The 15655-nt window shown below is 50.9% G+C and overlaps 1 non-coding gene across 1 annotated transcript; it reads left to right on the top strand.

The window, feature by feature from the left end:
* The first annotated feature begins 4295 nt into the window (after positions 1 to 4295).
* On the top strand, positions 4296 to 4367 carry TRNAQ-UUG (transfer RNA glutamine (anticodon UUG)). The gene has a single exon. It is a non-coding gene; the product is annotated as a tRNA-Gln (tRNA).
* The last annotated feature ends 11288 nt before the right edge of the window (positions 4368 to 15655 follow it).

Genomic DNA, 15655 nt, shown 5'->3' with positions numbered 1-15655 from the left:
CTTCTAGTATAGGTAACAAGAAAAGCTTTAAAATTGGTCTACTTTTTGTCATGGAGGAAATATATTCGGCAGTCCTGAATGCGGGGGCAGCTTCACTGCAGACTTGTGTTCTTTCCGACTATATAGCAGCAGATGTACACGTATCTCATCGAAACGGCTGAAACGAAAAAGTATGGTAGTATGCAAGGGAACGGAAATTATATACAAGAACAAGCACTTAGCAGAACAGCACACAGTTCCAACAGAAATGAAAGGTGCTTGTATTCAGCGCTGATGAAGCCTTACCTCTTCGTCTTTCCTGGCTTTATTTGGGCTTTTTATACTTGTTTTTTGTCTCGGTTCCCGACGAGTTTCACGGTTCAGTCTTTCTGCGTTTACTTTTGCCTTGCTCACTTTGCGCGTGCGGGCCTCCTTCAAAAGGCGAAATGCTTTGTTTGATTTATTAGGTTGTTGTGCGTGGCAGCGTATTCCAGTGCGGAGATATCATGTAATAAATTCAGCTTGCACTCAGCGCACGCCCTCGTCGTTCAGCGTTCCCCCATTTGTCCTTGTATCTCGTTCGCGCTGAAGCTTTAGCACTCTCGTACATGGTCAGGTCGACTGGCACAAAATTATAAATACAGTAACAGCTTGCCAGGAAAAGCGTCCAAATTATCTCACGGTCTAATTATCGATTGGCTACCATAAAACTGCCAAGAACCGGTACAGTCATAATAAATTTATTCAGTAAAAACCTGGTCAGTTCTCGTCTTATTTTTTAGATGAAAACTGCGCGGCAAAGGTAATATTTTGCGCGGCAAAGGTAAAATGCTTTACTGCCCGCACACTGTCAGAAACGTCGAAGTAGAAATGCTTATAGAAATGGAGAATCCTCACAAGGCGTGTAGTAGCGTGTCAAGGGGCCCCAATACCCAAATTGCGAACAGCACACGAGCAGGCCGCAGTTTCAGCGGACTGGACGAACCACCCTGACAAAAGCAAGATGAAGCGCTTCGGCACCGGAACGGTGAGACGCCCTCCGGCCGTCGTCACGCCTGTCGTTGCGAGCGCGTCAGAGGTTCGCAGGCAACATTGCACCGAGCGGTCCGGCCGGAGGAGGGTATTTGGACGATCGCTTGCAATACGCATCAGCAGACGAGCTTCCAGCGGATGGCCGTCCGCCAGTAGCCCTTCTGAATTGCCCGTGTGAACTCAGCTGCGTCCGAATTAACGAGCGTCCGACGCCACAGAATTGCAAAGGCGTTGGCTGGGACCATTCCGGCTGTCCTGATTTCCGAATTATTTTTAGGTGCATTAAAGATCATTGACTCTATGTGGGATGTCGTATTATCGCGTCCTTTCATCACAATTTGCATAAATTCACAAGATGCAACATCTTCATGCTCGTCTCAATGATTCGAGTTTCATAACTGGTGTTTTATTACTCCATTTCGCGGTACTTAGGAAAGCACGGTCGGAGCGAGGGGCTGATGCACTGCATTGCACGGGTGATTGGATTGTAGACGCGAAAGCTCGTGATAGAATTTTTCCACCTTAAGCGAGCGCTTAGCACTGTGAGCAAGTGTTGGCTCTGACACACTCCGGCGTCACATCAATGCCGCTCGGCCACAGTTTCTCAGCTGTCACCATTATAAATCATTACAAGGCCAGAACAGATACTCGCAAACATTCATCGTGCCCAGCGGGTCATGTGCGGTAGTGTGGACCAACGTTCTTAGAGAGTTTCAGTTTCGCAGCTCCCTATACTCGCCGCTTGCTGGCGTGCCTATCGTGGACGTCGCTGGAACTAACAGCGCTGCAGTCGCGCTTTTATACACATCTCGCGCGTCGTCCGCTACACACTCATGAAGACGGCCGGCGCTGTGCCCATACCTGGAGGTAAATTATTTTTTTTTCTGGCGTGAGCACCCATACTATCTGTTTTTTACTCATAGCCGAATTGTCACCAGGGGGTTGATGGAAACGAGGCCGCTCACGCGGCTGCCCGAGCGTTCCTTCCCCCGTGTTCCGCTCAATCTCCCGGTTCCGCCGCGGCAATCATACCGATTCCGCTAATCTCTTACGCGGATATTACAAACCATTTACGCCTCTGCAGGAGGGTACTCCCGGGACCCGCCAAGGGTCTCGACAAAACCGAGGAGTGCCACCTTAGACGGCTCAAAACCGGGTCTTTCTTAAATCCCGCCTTACTAACCCACGTGGACCCGACATTCACGGGCAGGTGCAAATTCTGCGGCCAGCATGCTGACCTGTACCACATGGTGTGGGCCTGCCAGTTAAACAAAAATATAACTGTTATAAGACAGCCAACTAGGGAGGGCTGGGAGGCTGCCCTGACCAGCTCGGAACTGGTGGCCCAGAGGGCCCTGGTCCAGAGAGCATTGGCAGCGGCGGCAGCCAATGGCGTCCCGGAATAGGGACTGCCACCCAGGTCAACGACCATCCACAGCTTCCCTTCCCAATTCAATACAGTGAGCGCTACAATAAATGTTTTCTCCTCCTCTTCCTTCGGCGTGAGCATACAAGAATATGGCATAACTGGTGTTGGTACATGGCGAAACGCTGTTCCGCTTGGAGGGCACAAGGGTACAACCACTGGGGTTTGGGCGGGTAATATCTGAACGAGGCACTGCATGAGGCGAGCTGCCGTTTTCTTTCTCGCTCGAACCTGTCTTCGGAAACGCAAGCACCGCGCACAGATTAGCTGCTTCGAAAAAAAAAAAAAACATCAGTGTTTGTGAACACCTTCCGACTTCGTAGGCTGCTGTTCATCAATATTTGTATTTACTCCTGCACATATATTTGTAAGCCATTTGTCTCCAGCAGAATGTTTTCAAGGTCAGTGACATAAGCTACAGTTTTGAACAGCTGCTTGTGCAGCTACTGTAGCCGTTCACGAAGCAGCTACCATCTTCATTCACAACAACAGCTCTGGGAATCACTAGATAGCATGCCCCTAGCTTTCTGCAGTAGAAAACTGCACATAACTTCCCAGTAATTTCGTCCTGTATAGATTCATGTTGCCACTCCGTAGATGGTTAAGTCGCAGTCACCAGGTCACCAGTCGTCAGTGCAGTCGACGTAGTACTGGTTGCCGCCGAGCGGGAAAGAGGCATCAGCTCATTCGGCCTGACTGCATCTACGCAAGCCTCGCCTGAAGAGGACGTATACTGTCGCGTCAAGGATCTTCGCACTTATCAGTCTGCATGACAGCACGCGTTTTTAGCGACTTTCGCCTGCATTTCACAATTTTTGGATTTCAGAATCGATCTGGAAGGCAGGGAAAGAGACGAGGGCCGACACCGGGCACAAGCGCCCATTTCCCGCGGGGAATTCGGACCTCTTGCCCGTTCACAACGTGCTTGTACTCCTTGATAATATCTTCATGCTCAAAATGACGCTCACATATCTTAGACGTGTGAGAGAGCCGTCTGTCCTTGCGATGCAACATCTGCTCCCACCTCTTAAATTCGCATTCATCGCAAGGCGGTTTGAAAGAATGATGATGGGTGGCATCGTTTCTATTGCCACTTGTGCAGCCGGGCGCAAAGCAGGATGGCATGTGTACCTCTCGCTTGAAGTCATAAAGTTTGGTTTGGTTTGGTTTGGTTTGGTTTATGGGGTTTAACGTCCCAAAGCGACTAATCTATGAGAGACGCCGTACTGGAGGGCTCCAGAAATTTGGACCACATGTGGTTCTTTAACGTGCACTGATATCGCACAGTACACGGGCCTCTAGAATTTCTCCTCCAAAGAAATTCAACCGCCGCGGCCGGGATCGAACCCGCGTCTTTCGGGTCAGCAGCCGAGCACAATAACCACTGAGCCACCGCGGCGGCAAGTCATCAACTGCACATATTTCACCACAAACACGTTTTCACAACACTAACAGCACCATCACCCGAAAACCCAGCTTGAAAATCTGACTAGCCTGTCGTAACCGCATCGAGCGAAACTCACGCGACAGCGGACGTTGTAGAAAAGCTCGACAGCAGCGCCACTAGTTCCCGCGCCCGCCACTTTCGCCACCTCCCGAGAGGAGCTGCGAAACTGAAACGTCTAAGACCGTTGACCAGAACTGTCTATGGGGATAAGTTGTTTGCAGCACGCTAGCGTAATTTCCCATAGGTCCGCTATCGCGCTAACGCTATACTAAAACTCTGTTACCAAGGGTTTTTGCAAGTATATAACGCTTAGAATGCCCTGTGCCTATCGTGTTCCGGCGTGGTCTAGAGGTTAGGACACCTGGCTTTCATCGAGGAGGCCCGGGTTCGATTCCCTTCGCCGGCAAGTGTGGTCTCAAGGTGTAATGGTTAGCACTCTGGACTTTGAATCCAGCAATCCGAGTTCGAATCTCGGTGAGACCTGCTTTTTTTTTCTTCCCCTTTATTTTTACCTACTATTTTGCAGCCAAAGTTTGCGCCTGGATGTCCATGGCCGAGTCAAGCTGGCCCAGAGGCAGCTTCACTATGGGCATTCTGCCGCCATGTGCACTTTGGTGGTGAAGTTATTATTAATGCCCAGAATGCGTTCTTGCTCCGGCTCGTCTTGTTGAGTTCTAGATCCCACTACCGGTGGTGGTGGTGAAAAAAAAATTATTGAGTATTAAGTTTGTAAGGTATCGGTAGCGTTCGCGGGGGTCATCGGAACGCGGCTGGGGGCGCTCAAAGCGAAGCGTCTCCTATTTGGAACGCGGCCGCTCGCGAACGCGCCAAGAAGTACGGGTGTCCACCCCGCCCCGCGGTACCGATTCGCGCACGTGCTGGCACGAATGTCTATTTGTGTTTGTTTTTATTTTGTGGTGGAGAGAGTGCTCTACCTTACGGAAGCTGGAGGGCTGGCCATACCCTGGATGGACCAATCATGTTAAGAGCGCAACATGATTGGAAGCTAAGATATGCGGGCCGGGCCTTAAGGGCTTTAAAACCGGGCCCCGGAGCTGGAAGCGAGGTTCTGCGCTAAGGTGAGATGCAACGCATCTTCGGCAACGCCGGTTAGGGGCCTCCCCTAGTATTAGCCAGATCCACCTTTTTGTTGTTTGGTTTGTCCTTTTGCCGTTGTGCCTTAACTTGTATATTCTGTAAATATTTGTATATAAAGCTTCAGTTATTGCCTTTTTCATCCCTGCGTGTGAACTCATCGAGAGACCGTCACTGACGGGGCACCGCTGGTGCGAAGAGCTCAAGTCTTCAAGTTGGAACAAACCGCCTCTGGCGGTGCACCTCTGGTGCAAAGAAGAAGAAGAAGAACCTGATCTTTACTGGCGCAGTCGACAGGATCCTGCGGCCATCGGAAGACGGCGCAGGAAGAAGATTGAACGCAGGGAGAAAGGCGACGATCAGGCAACAGCAGCGTTCGAGAAAGGACCTGCGGAGTGACGGCGGCAAGGATGCAAGGACCACGGCAGTAGTCCAGCGACGCGGGACTGCATACGGTCCAGAAAAGCAGCGCGTCGATAACTTGACGGTCACCGGCGGCGGACCAGCGGCGTGCGACAGCTCATCGCAGCGTCCGGGGAAAGTGGCGGTGGACTCCGACGCCAAGGAGCGGGCAATGCGGATCGACGCATCGAAACCGTGAGTTTCCTTGGTCGCATTGTTCACGTCCCTGTGTTCGAGCCGGTAGGACAGTTGAGGAGTACAGACGGCGGTATGGAGGGCTATCCATGCCGGCCCTCACTCGATGTGAGGTACCAGGTTGAGTTAGCGAAGGCGCGCTTAGCGGACCTTCAGGCTCAACTCGCGAAAGCGAATGGCGGAAAGGCGGTGCTTCGCGAGGAAGAACCTCAGGATGTAAAGTATGTCTTGAAGGTTATAGAAGCAAGACGCCAGCAGGTAGAGCTCGAGATCTCTAAGATCAAGGAGAGCAGAAGAGCCAGTCAATCAGCCACGGAGAACTGCTCCGAGTCCCGAGAGATGAGGCCGCCTGTGCTGGAAGACAAAGACTTATCCTGCTCAAGCACAGGTGGAGGAAAGAGCAGTCAGGTCGCTGTAGGTAATCAGCCGATATGCGCGGACGCCTCTTTGTTGGGAAATGCCGCAGAGAGCGAAAACGAGATTTCTGAAGGAATCACAGCTTCGCCACTGCGGACGGCTAGCAAAGAAAAAGAGCAGCCCAATTCTGATGGTCTAGGGCCAGTCGAGACCAAATTGTCCGAAACCAAGCAGGAGAGTGATCTAATTCCTGCAGGCTCTATGACTAAGATTGTGACCTCCGACACGGAGCTAGTAACCGGTGAAAATCTGGCGTTGCTGCAAACACACACTGTGTCGGCCATAGGGCATGAAGTTCCCCGTAGCGTTCCTGGTGACAACAGCTCTACATCTGAGGCAGAGAGCGGAGGTGGGCCCGCTGGGCCGACCGGGCAGAGCGCCGCACAGTTGCCGAACGCACCCGGTGTGTGCCCGGCCAGGTCAGTCGAGGACCCGGAAATGAGTGGCGACTTGCCGCAAGGCAAGCTCGGGTCAAGTGACTGTCAGGGAGCTCATGGAGCCTCGGAGTTAGAAGATGCCACGAAGCCGGCAAATGCCTATCAAGCAGGGAACGGCAACATCAGTGTTTGCTCGTGGAGGAACGGGGCAAATGGTTCCAAGCGAGGCGAAGTAGCAGGAGGCAAGGGCGTGGCTTTCAAATTGAAAGTCGCTGCGTGGAGAAGTACGTTCCGTGCTGCAGTATGCCAGATCAAGAGTAGCAAAACCGGCGTCAGTGATATGATTACACTGGACAGGGGCTATGCTCCTTACGCAGCACGCGGTCCGTACTGGCGCGCTGATGAGAGCGTACCCTTAGGGGCGTCGCATGGTCAAGGATTTGGGCCTACTGAGGATCATAAAGTGTTTGATCCTGGAGGGCAGCAATTTTTGAATTCTTGCCCCGCTGTGGCACCGGCCTATTGAGCATAGTAGGGCGTTCATCGGGTATGATTAACCCTTAGTGGCTCGAACGCACACGGGGACGCTCGGTGCGACTAAGGAGGCTCACGTGGCCACTTACGGATGTCGTGCGAGTGCTACTGAACGCTCTAGTTGCGAGTGTCGGTGTGTGTGTCGAGCAGGACGCGGGTGTGCATGCTGGTGAACTGGGTGCAACGCACTAACTTGGACGCTGTGTTACGGCGCACGGCAGGCATGCCACTGTGTGTATTTAAGTGTGCATTTTGAGTAATGTTGTGTTGGTGCCCGTGTACAGTGTTGTTTTTGGTTTTGTTGGTGCAACTGGTCGCAGCGCGACAGCTTGGACTTCGGTGAATGTGCTGGTTTTACAGGTGTGAAACGCGCATTTGAATGTGTACGTTTTGTTTATGTTATGTCACCCGAAGGGTAGTTTCGTGTCAGACACCGATCCCTTTTGTTTGTAATTCTAAAAGTGCCATTTGAGCCCTTTGTAGAATCTTGGGAAGGGCGTGTAAGGTATCGGTAGCGTTCGCGGGGGTCATCGGAACGCGGCTGGGGGCGCTCAAAGCGAAGCGTCTCCTATTTGGAACGCGGCCGCTCGCGAACGCGCCAAGAAGTACGGGTGTCCACCCCGCCCCGCGGTACCGATTCGCGCACGTGCTGGCACGAATGTCTATTTGTGTTTGTTTTTATTTTGTGGTGGAGAGAGTGCTCTACCTTACGGAAGCTGGAGGGCTGGCCATGCCCTGGATGGACCAATCATGTTAAGAGCGCAACATGATTGGAAGCTAAGAAATGTGGGCCGGGCCTTAAGGGCTTTAAAACCGGGCCCCGGAGCTGGAAGCGAGGTTCTGCGCTAAGGTGAGATGCAACGCATCTTCGGCAACGCCGGTTAGGGGCCTCCCCTAGTATTAGCCAGATCCACCTTTTTGTTGTTTGGTTTGTCCTTTTGCCGTTGTGCCTTAACTTGTATATTCTGTAAATATTTGTATATAAAGCTTCAGTTATTGCCTTTTTCATCCCTGCGTGTGAACTCATCGAGAGACCGTCACTGACGGGGCACCGCTGGTGCGAAGAGCTCAAGTCTTCAAGTTGGAACAAACCGTCTCTGGCGGTGCACCTCTGGTGCAAAGAAGAAGAAGAAGAACCTGATCTTTACTAAGTTTTTACAGATAGCTGATTGGTTTAGGCCCTATTGGTCCTTTCCCTCACAATACTGGGGTGGAGCCCCTATTCCGGGGCCCCATTGGCAAGCAACGCCGCCCGCGGTGAACCAAGGCCTTTTGGGTCTTTAGGTCCTGACAGCGCAGCAGGGCCGCCTCCCAGTCCTCTCTGATGGGGTTGGGGGGGTGGGGGGGGGGGGATATATGGGTTTGATTGACACGCCCAAACCATGTGGATTTTGATGAGGAGGCGCTCGTCAGCGCGATCCAGTCCCTTACTGGGGGCCGGGTAGCGCCAGTTTTCCTCCTTGTAGTAATCGATGATGTGTTTGAATGTAAGGGGCAGATTGTCTGATTGGGAGTAGGCTTCCAAGGAGAGGGAGATAGCCCGGGGAGAGAGTGCGCGGGCGGCCTGATCGGCCTGATCGTTTCCTTGGAGTCCCTGGTGGCCGGGGGCACAAATCAGGTAACGTGGAGTTGGATATTCGGATCTGTACGGTTTCGTCCCCAACTGCCAAATGGTAATGTATCCTTGAAAAATGTTCTTATGCAATGCGGTGTATCCGGCTGGCCTTATCACATCGGCCAAATCAAAGAAGAAATCGAGCGGCTCAAGGTCGTCACAGACGCGGCATCGATAGCCGCCTATCAGATGAATCACATCTGCGCTGTAACGACGCATTCAATGGCTGCTGAACAAGAGGTTAAAAGGTAACAAAAATGCTGCACTGGATACCAAGTCATACTAGCGACGATGCCATGCGTAAAGTACTGGAGCCCTTCGGAAAAGTCAAGACTGTCCAGGGAATCTTGGCCTGCAAGCAAGTTCTGTCGCACACACTTCGTCCAGGTCAGTGGTGATCACCATGAAACACGGGTTTTTGCGAAGACGTTGCCGCATCAGTTGCGCGTTCAGAGCAGCTAACGCCCTTGTTATCGTTCACCGAGGATCGCCGCTCTGCCTACGAAAGAATGCCGTATTTGTTCAGAGTGCCGCAAATTCAGCTGCGGAGCAGAAGGCTGCCCGAAAACATTCGCTGCAGTCACGCGAGCTCAGGGCGCGAGTTTTAGCATTGGGGGCTTTGCGCAACGGCGTTCATAGCGGAATAGTGGGTCCAGAGTGAGCATGCGCCGGCCGTGAGAGCCGCTCGCTTCAGCCGATTCAGCCGTCCTTGCGATTCCGGTGGGCATGTTTACAACCAACTACTGGTGTTGTTGCTTTTCGCGACGACTTACCTTTCATCGACGATAAAGTTTAAGCTGCAATACAGCCTAGTTTTTGAGATCCGCTCGCGGTTCTTAGCACTCAAGCCTAATGGGACCTCTGGCTGCACTGTAACCGTCTGCAACTGCCCAGAACGTAACACAAACGTCCGGAACTAAACATAAATATATTTCTAGCTTTGTCGCGGTGTTTTACATAATTAAATGGTGTAGCACAACCATTTATATTAAATTTACTGAAGTGAGTGAGTGAGTGAAGAAACTTTATTTCCGCCAGAAGAAGACCCGTGCCCCTCCGGGTCCGCACGCAGGCGTCCGGGGAGGGGCAGCGTCGCAGCTGGAAGACTAGCAACGGTATAGTCGCGCAGCTTCTGCTGCCAGGCGGGTAGCGTATCGTTGTATGCTAAGGTCGGCACTTCTGAGTATGGTCTCCCATTCCTCTGCATTATTGATTCTGCCATATCCTGGGGCACTGGGGCATCTCCATAGTATGTGTTCGAGTGTACCGATATGCCCGCAGAACTCGCACACCTCCGCATCCTCCCTCGTGTCACCTCCTGTCCAGCTCCTCCAGAGCGGGGATGCGAAGTTTCTAGCTTGGAGTCTTCTCCAGTCATAGGCCTCAGCCGAGCTAAGCGATCTATCCGGAGGAGGATAGATCCTTTTGTTCTTTTTCTGAATGTCTGTGATGCTATTAAAGGTATTGGTTTCCTCTTTAGTGCTGAATTCGTATGAGGTGTCCACGGCTCCCCGGGGTAAAGAGGAGCGGGCGAGCCTGTGGGCGGCCTCGTTTCCAACCAGACCCGAGTGGGCTGGGGTCCAGATAATTTGAATATTGTGGGCTGGGATAAAGTCTTTTAGATATTTAGCCGCCATTTCGTGGATGCGTCCCTTGCTGTAATTTCTAATTGCGGCTTTGCAGTCGCTTACTACGTATTTGGTACCTGGCTGAGTTAGAGCGATCGCTATTGCAACCTCCTCCGCCACAAGGGGTTTTAAGTCAAGGTGTCTTACAACGCGTAACGTTCTGCCTGAGTCCCCGACGGCTACGGAGACGGTGTCTCCTAGCGTGCCTACCGCGGCATCAGTGTAGGCCACGGTTCCCTGTGGCATCTTGCCTAGCTTAGCAGTCAGCTGTGCGACCCTGCTTTTCCTTCTGCCTTTGTCGTGGATGGGATGCATGTTTCTAGGTATGGGAGCGATAATAAGATGCTCTCTTATTTCTCTTCCCAGATCTGTTCTGGTGTTCACTGTGCTATCTACGGTTGCCCATTTCGCTAGCTCTAGGTATTTCCTTCCTGCGGGTGTGGATGTTAGCCTTTCGATGTTAGCCTTTCGATGTTAGCCTTCTAACCGCTTCAGTCAGTTCTCTCCAATTGTTATGCAGGCCCATTTTCTCCAGTATATCATTGGACGTGGAAATGGGCAGCCCTAGCGCTCGTTTGACACATTTTCTGATGATTGTGTCTAATGCCTTTTCTTCGGTTTTGTTTATTTTCAGGAATGGGGTTGCGTAGCATATCCTGCTAACGATGAAGGCCTGCGTGAGTCTTAGTTTGCTGGACTCTGAGAGTCCTTCCCCCCTTCTAGATACCTTTCTGAAGGCTCTGACGACAAGTTCAGCTTGCGCTTTGAGCTTGTCTAGCGTACTTTTGTTTTTCCCTTTTCTGTTAATATACATGCCTAGGATTCTTATTTCCTCGACAATTGGTATCGTTCTATTTTCAAGTGTAACCTCGATTGCCGGTATCCTTTGACTGCGCTTGCTCATTGCTACAAATAGCTCTGACTTTTGCGGAGAGCAGCTGAGACCCACGCATTTCGCATGCTCGTTAATGATATCCGCTGCCTTCTGTAGCTTTTCTTTCATTTCTGATTCGCCTCCTTTGTTTAGCCAGACATTTACATCATCTGCGTAGAGGCTGATGTTTAAGCCTTCTATCTCTCTAAGCTTGCGGGGAAGGTCCCTCATTACCAGATTAAAGAGAAATGGGGAGAGGACAGCCCCTTGTGGGGTTCCTCTGCATCCCATGGGGAACTCATCGGATGTGATGCCCTGAAAGGTAATGATAGCAGTCCTGTCCCTAAGGAATATTTTCCATCAGGTGGCGTCTAATGTTAAAACCCTTCAGTAAATTTGGATGTAGTTATAGCTGTAGGAAAAACACCTATAACTACATCCAAATTTACTGAAGGGTTTTAACATTAGACGCCACCTGATGGAAAATATTCTTGCTATAACGGTTTGTAGTTGACGTTGCTTTTACTAGATGGCGCCACTGTAATACGTTTTTCTTTTCGCTTTATTTCAATTTTTTCGGTACTTTTGCTGGCGAAAATAAGTGTTGGTATAATAATTGGGTCAACAGACTGAAATATTTTATTTTGGCAAGTTAGTGGCATTGGCGAGTGTTTTAGAAGGACCTTTCGCCTCCATGTCAAGCAGATTGCATTTAACGTTTTCAGAACGTTATACAGTTATACCAGCACCAACGTTGTTAGAGAGTTTCAGATTCGCAGCTCCCTATACTCGCCGCTTGCTGGCGTGCCTATCGTGGACGTCGCTGGAAATAACGGCGCTGCAGTCGTGCTTTTCTACACATTTCGACCGTCGTCCGCTACACACTCATAAAGAGGGGCGGCTCTGTGCCCATACCTGGAGGTAAATTATTTTCTATTTCCGGCGTGAGCACCCATACTATCTGTCTTTTACTCATAGCCGAATTGTCACCAGGCGGTTGAGGGAAACGAGGCCGTTCACGCGGCTGCCCGAGCGTTCCTTCCCCCGGGTTCCGCTCAATCCCCTGGTTCTGCCGCGACAATCATACCGATTCCGCTAATCTTTTACGCGGATATTACAAATCATTTAAGCCTCTGTAGGAGGGTATTCCCGGGACCCGCCAAGGGTCTCGACAGAACCGGGGAGTGCCACCTTAGACGGCCAGGTCTTTCTTAAATCCCGCCTTACTAAAACACGTGGACCCGACATTCACGGGCCGGTGCAAATTCTGCGGCCAGCATGCTGCCATATACCCGATGGTGTGTGCCTGCCAGTTAAACACAATTATAGCAGTTATAAGTCAGCCAACTAGGGAGGGGACCAGCGGGCCTTCGTCCAGAGAGCATGCGCAGCGGCGGCAGCCAATGGCGTCCCGGAATAGGGACTGCCACACTGGTCAACGACCATCCACAGCTTCCCTTGCCAATTAAATACAGTGAGTGCTACAATAAATGTTTTCTCCTCCTCCTCCTCCGGCGTGAGCAAAGAAGCATATGGCATAACTGGTGTTGGTACATGGCGAAACGTTGTTCCTCTTGGAGGGCACAAGTGTACAACCACTGGGGTTTGGGCGGGCAATATCTGAACGAGGCACTGCACGAGGCGCGCTGCCGTTTTCTTCCTCGCTCGAACCTGTCCTAGGAAATGCAAGCACCGCGCACAGATTAGCTGCTTCGAAAAAAAAAACTTCAGTGTTTGTGAACACCTTCCGACTTCGTCGGCTGCTGATCATCAATGTTTGTGTTTACTCCTGCACATATATTTATAAGCTATCTGTTTCCAGCAGAATGTTTTCAAGATCAGTGACAGAAGCTACAGCTTTGAACAGTTGCTTGTGCAGCTTGTAGCCGTTCGCGAAGCAGCAACCATCTTCGTCCACAATAACAGCCCTGGGAATCACTAGACGGCATGCCGCTAGCTTTCTGCAGTAGGAAACTGCACACACCTTCCCCGTTTATTCGTCCTGTATAGATTCATGTCGCCACTGCGTAGATGGTTAAGTCGCAGTCACCAGGTCTCCAGTCGTCAGTGCAGTCGACGTAGTACTGGCTTCCGCCGAGCGGGAAAGAGGCATCAGCTCATTCGGCCTGACCGCATCTACGCAAGCCTCGCCTGAGGATGACGTATACTGTCGCTTCAAGGATCTTCACACTTATCAGTCTGCATGACAGCACGCGTTTTTGGTAACTTTCACCTGCATTTCACAATTTGTGGCTTTGAGAATCGATCTGGAAGGCTGGGAAAGACACGAGGGCCGACATCGGGCACAAGCGCCCAGTTCCCGCTGGGTATTCGGACTTCTTGCCCGTTCACAACGTCCTTGCACTCCTTGAATATCTTCGTGCTCAAAATGACGCTCACATATCTTAGACGTGTCAGAGAGCCGTCTGTCCTTGCGATGCAATACCTGCTCCCACCTCTTAAATTTGCTTTCATCGCAAGGCGGTTTCAAAAAATGATGATCGGTGGCATCGTTTCTATTGCCACTTGTGCAACTGGGCGCAAAGCACGATGGCATGTGTACCTCTCGCTTGAAGTCATCAAGTGCACATATTTCACCACAAACACGTTTTCACAACACTAACAGCACCATCACCCGAAAACCCAGCTTGAAAATCTGACTAGCCTGTCGTAACCGCATCGAGCGAAACTCCCGCGACAGCAGACGTAGAAAAGCTCGACTGCAGCGCCACTAGTTCCCGCGCCCGCCACTTTCACCACCTCCCAAGAGGAGCTGCGAAACTGAAACTGTCTAATACCCCTGTCACACGGGCACTGTAAAGGTACTTTGAGCTAAAGCTCCATTACTCCAAGGGAGAACGCGCGCTGCCACACGGACGCGCCTAAGGACACCTAGTTCAAAGGAACTTCGAATCAAGGCAGCTCGAGTTTGTCCTTTGAGGCTGCAAGGGAGTACTCTCTCTCCTAGTAAGTTAGCAGCAAAAATAAATGGGGATAAGAAACGATCGATATTCTTTTCTGAAATTTGCTTCGTAAAATTATTGGTCTTTTAAAATATAAAGTTATTTGTTTTGTAGCGGTTTCACCACGCCATACTCTCGTCCCGGATTTACAAGCGCCACGGTAACTACGACGCCATGTCGGCCATGTTGTTTGTTGTTTTCAGCAAGTACGGACTACAGTGAACTAGAATATTGGGTAGTGTGCTCACAGGCCCGCTCGGGGTGACCCCGCCGGTGTCGACAGGGCGCGGTGGCGCGTGGTGGCGCTGCACGCGTCTTCACGGGTGAAAGCGAGTGGCGCATTCGGCTGGCGTCGCAGTAGCCGTGGCAGCCGCGCCGACAAATTGAATTATTATCGCAACATTCGCGTGTGTGTCATCGAAATGGCTCGGCAGATCTTGAATGGAACTTAATTTCTGGCATGTGCACATGTTTATTTATTTCTCAAAGTTCCACAAGGGACATTGCATGAGGGGTTACATGAGCAACTTTTATCAGTATACGCTTGGCACGCAGGGATGATCACGTATTGTCACTCGTGCCTGCAATGTTTCCCTGCAGTTACAACGCACTGCGTACCGAGGGGTCATACAGCTTTTTGTCTTAATACTTAAAATTAATAGTAGTAGCATGTGGTGTGGCGGAATTTGATTATATGCCAGGGACAAACGCGGAATGGAGAGTGTACGTGTCGGCGGCAGCAGTTATTTCTATTCGCAAGGAGCCAAGCTGCAGCACACATAACACAGAGGGGCAGGGAGGTAGAAGGGAGACACATGAGCGAAAGTACAAGGAAGGGGGGAGGGGGGCATATACATTATTTAAAATTAGCGCTTTGCGCTAAATACGATCGAGGCACGCGTACCGAAACAATTTCGACACAACAGTAACTGACTTCACATTTTTTTGAACAGCCATGCAGCATCCACTGCTATTTAAAAAAATAAAGAATGAGGCAGATTTGTCATCACTGCATGCATTTATGCTCGCTCATTTCGCCTCTGGCAGCGGTGGCTCAGATGGCGCTCGGCTGCTGATCCGAAAGACATGGGTTCGAACCCGGCCACGGCTGTCGAATTTCGATGGAGGCGAAATTATAGAGGCCCACGTACTGTATGATCTCAGTGCACGTTGAAGAACCCCAGGTTACAGTGAGTTGTACCCATGTGGTGGAAATTTCCGGAGCCCTTCACTATAGCGTCCCGCATAGCCTGAGTCGCTCAGAGACGATAAAACCCCGTAAACTAAACCACTTCGCCTCTTTTTCGTTCAACTTTTTCTAGCACTTCAGAGCAGCGTCAGCAACGGCTCAGTTTAAGGTGCTTCGCCCGTTCGAGTTTTTCTTCGCTGCAATGAATTACATTCCGAAAGCATTCTTCATATGTTGGAAGTGGTTAGAAGCAGACTTCAAAAAGAAGTTGGTTCTGTGAGGTTTTCTGTGGAGAGGTTTTCAAGCTTCAACACAAATCCATAAAGCTGCGCCGGTGGGTAGAGCAGTCCTGCATGGTCGCGGTATTTTGTCAGCCTCGCAGGAAAACAGTTTTCATTGGGAGACTGCATTGTAAGCAAGGTAATGCACATTTGGCAATTTGTCTCCAGTACACACTTCCGTGCAACATACCCTATTACGTA

This window comes from Amblyomma mixtum, chromosome 3, assembly GCF_055824585.1.
Source record: "Amblyomma mixtum isolate Tamu chromosome 3, ASM5582458v1, whole genome shotgun sequence".
Taxonomy (NCBI): domain Eukaryota; kingdom Metazoa; phylum Arthropoda; class Arachnida; order Ixodida; family Ixodidae; genus Amblyomma; species Amblyomma mixtum.
This window is presented reverse-complemented; position numbering and strand designations above follow the sequence as displayed.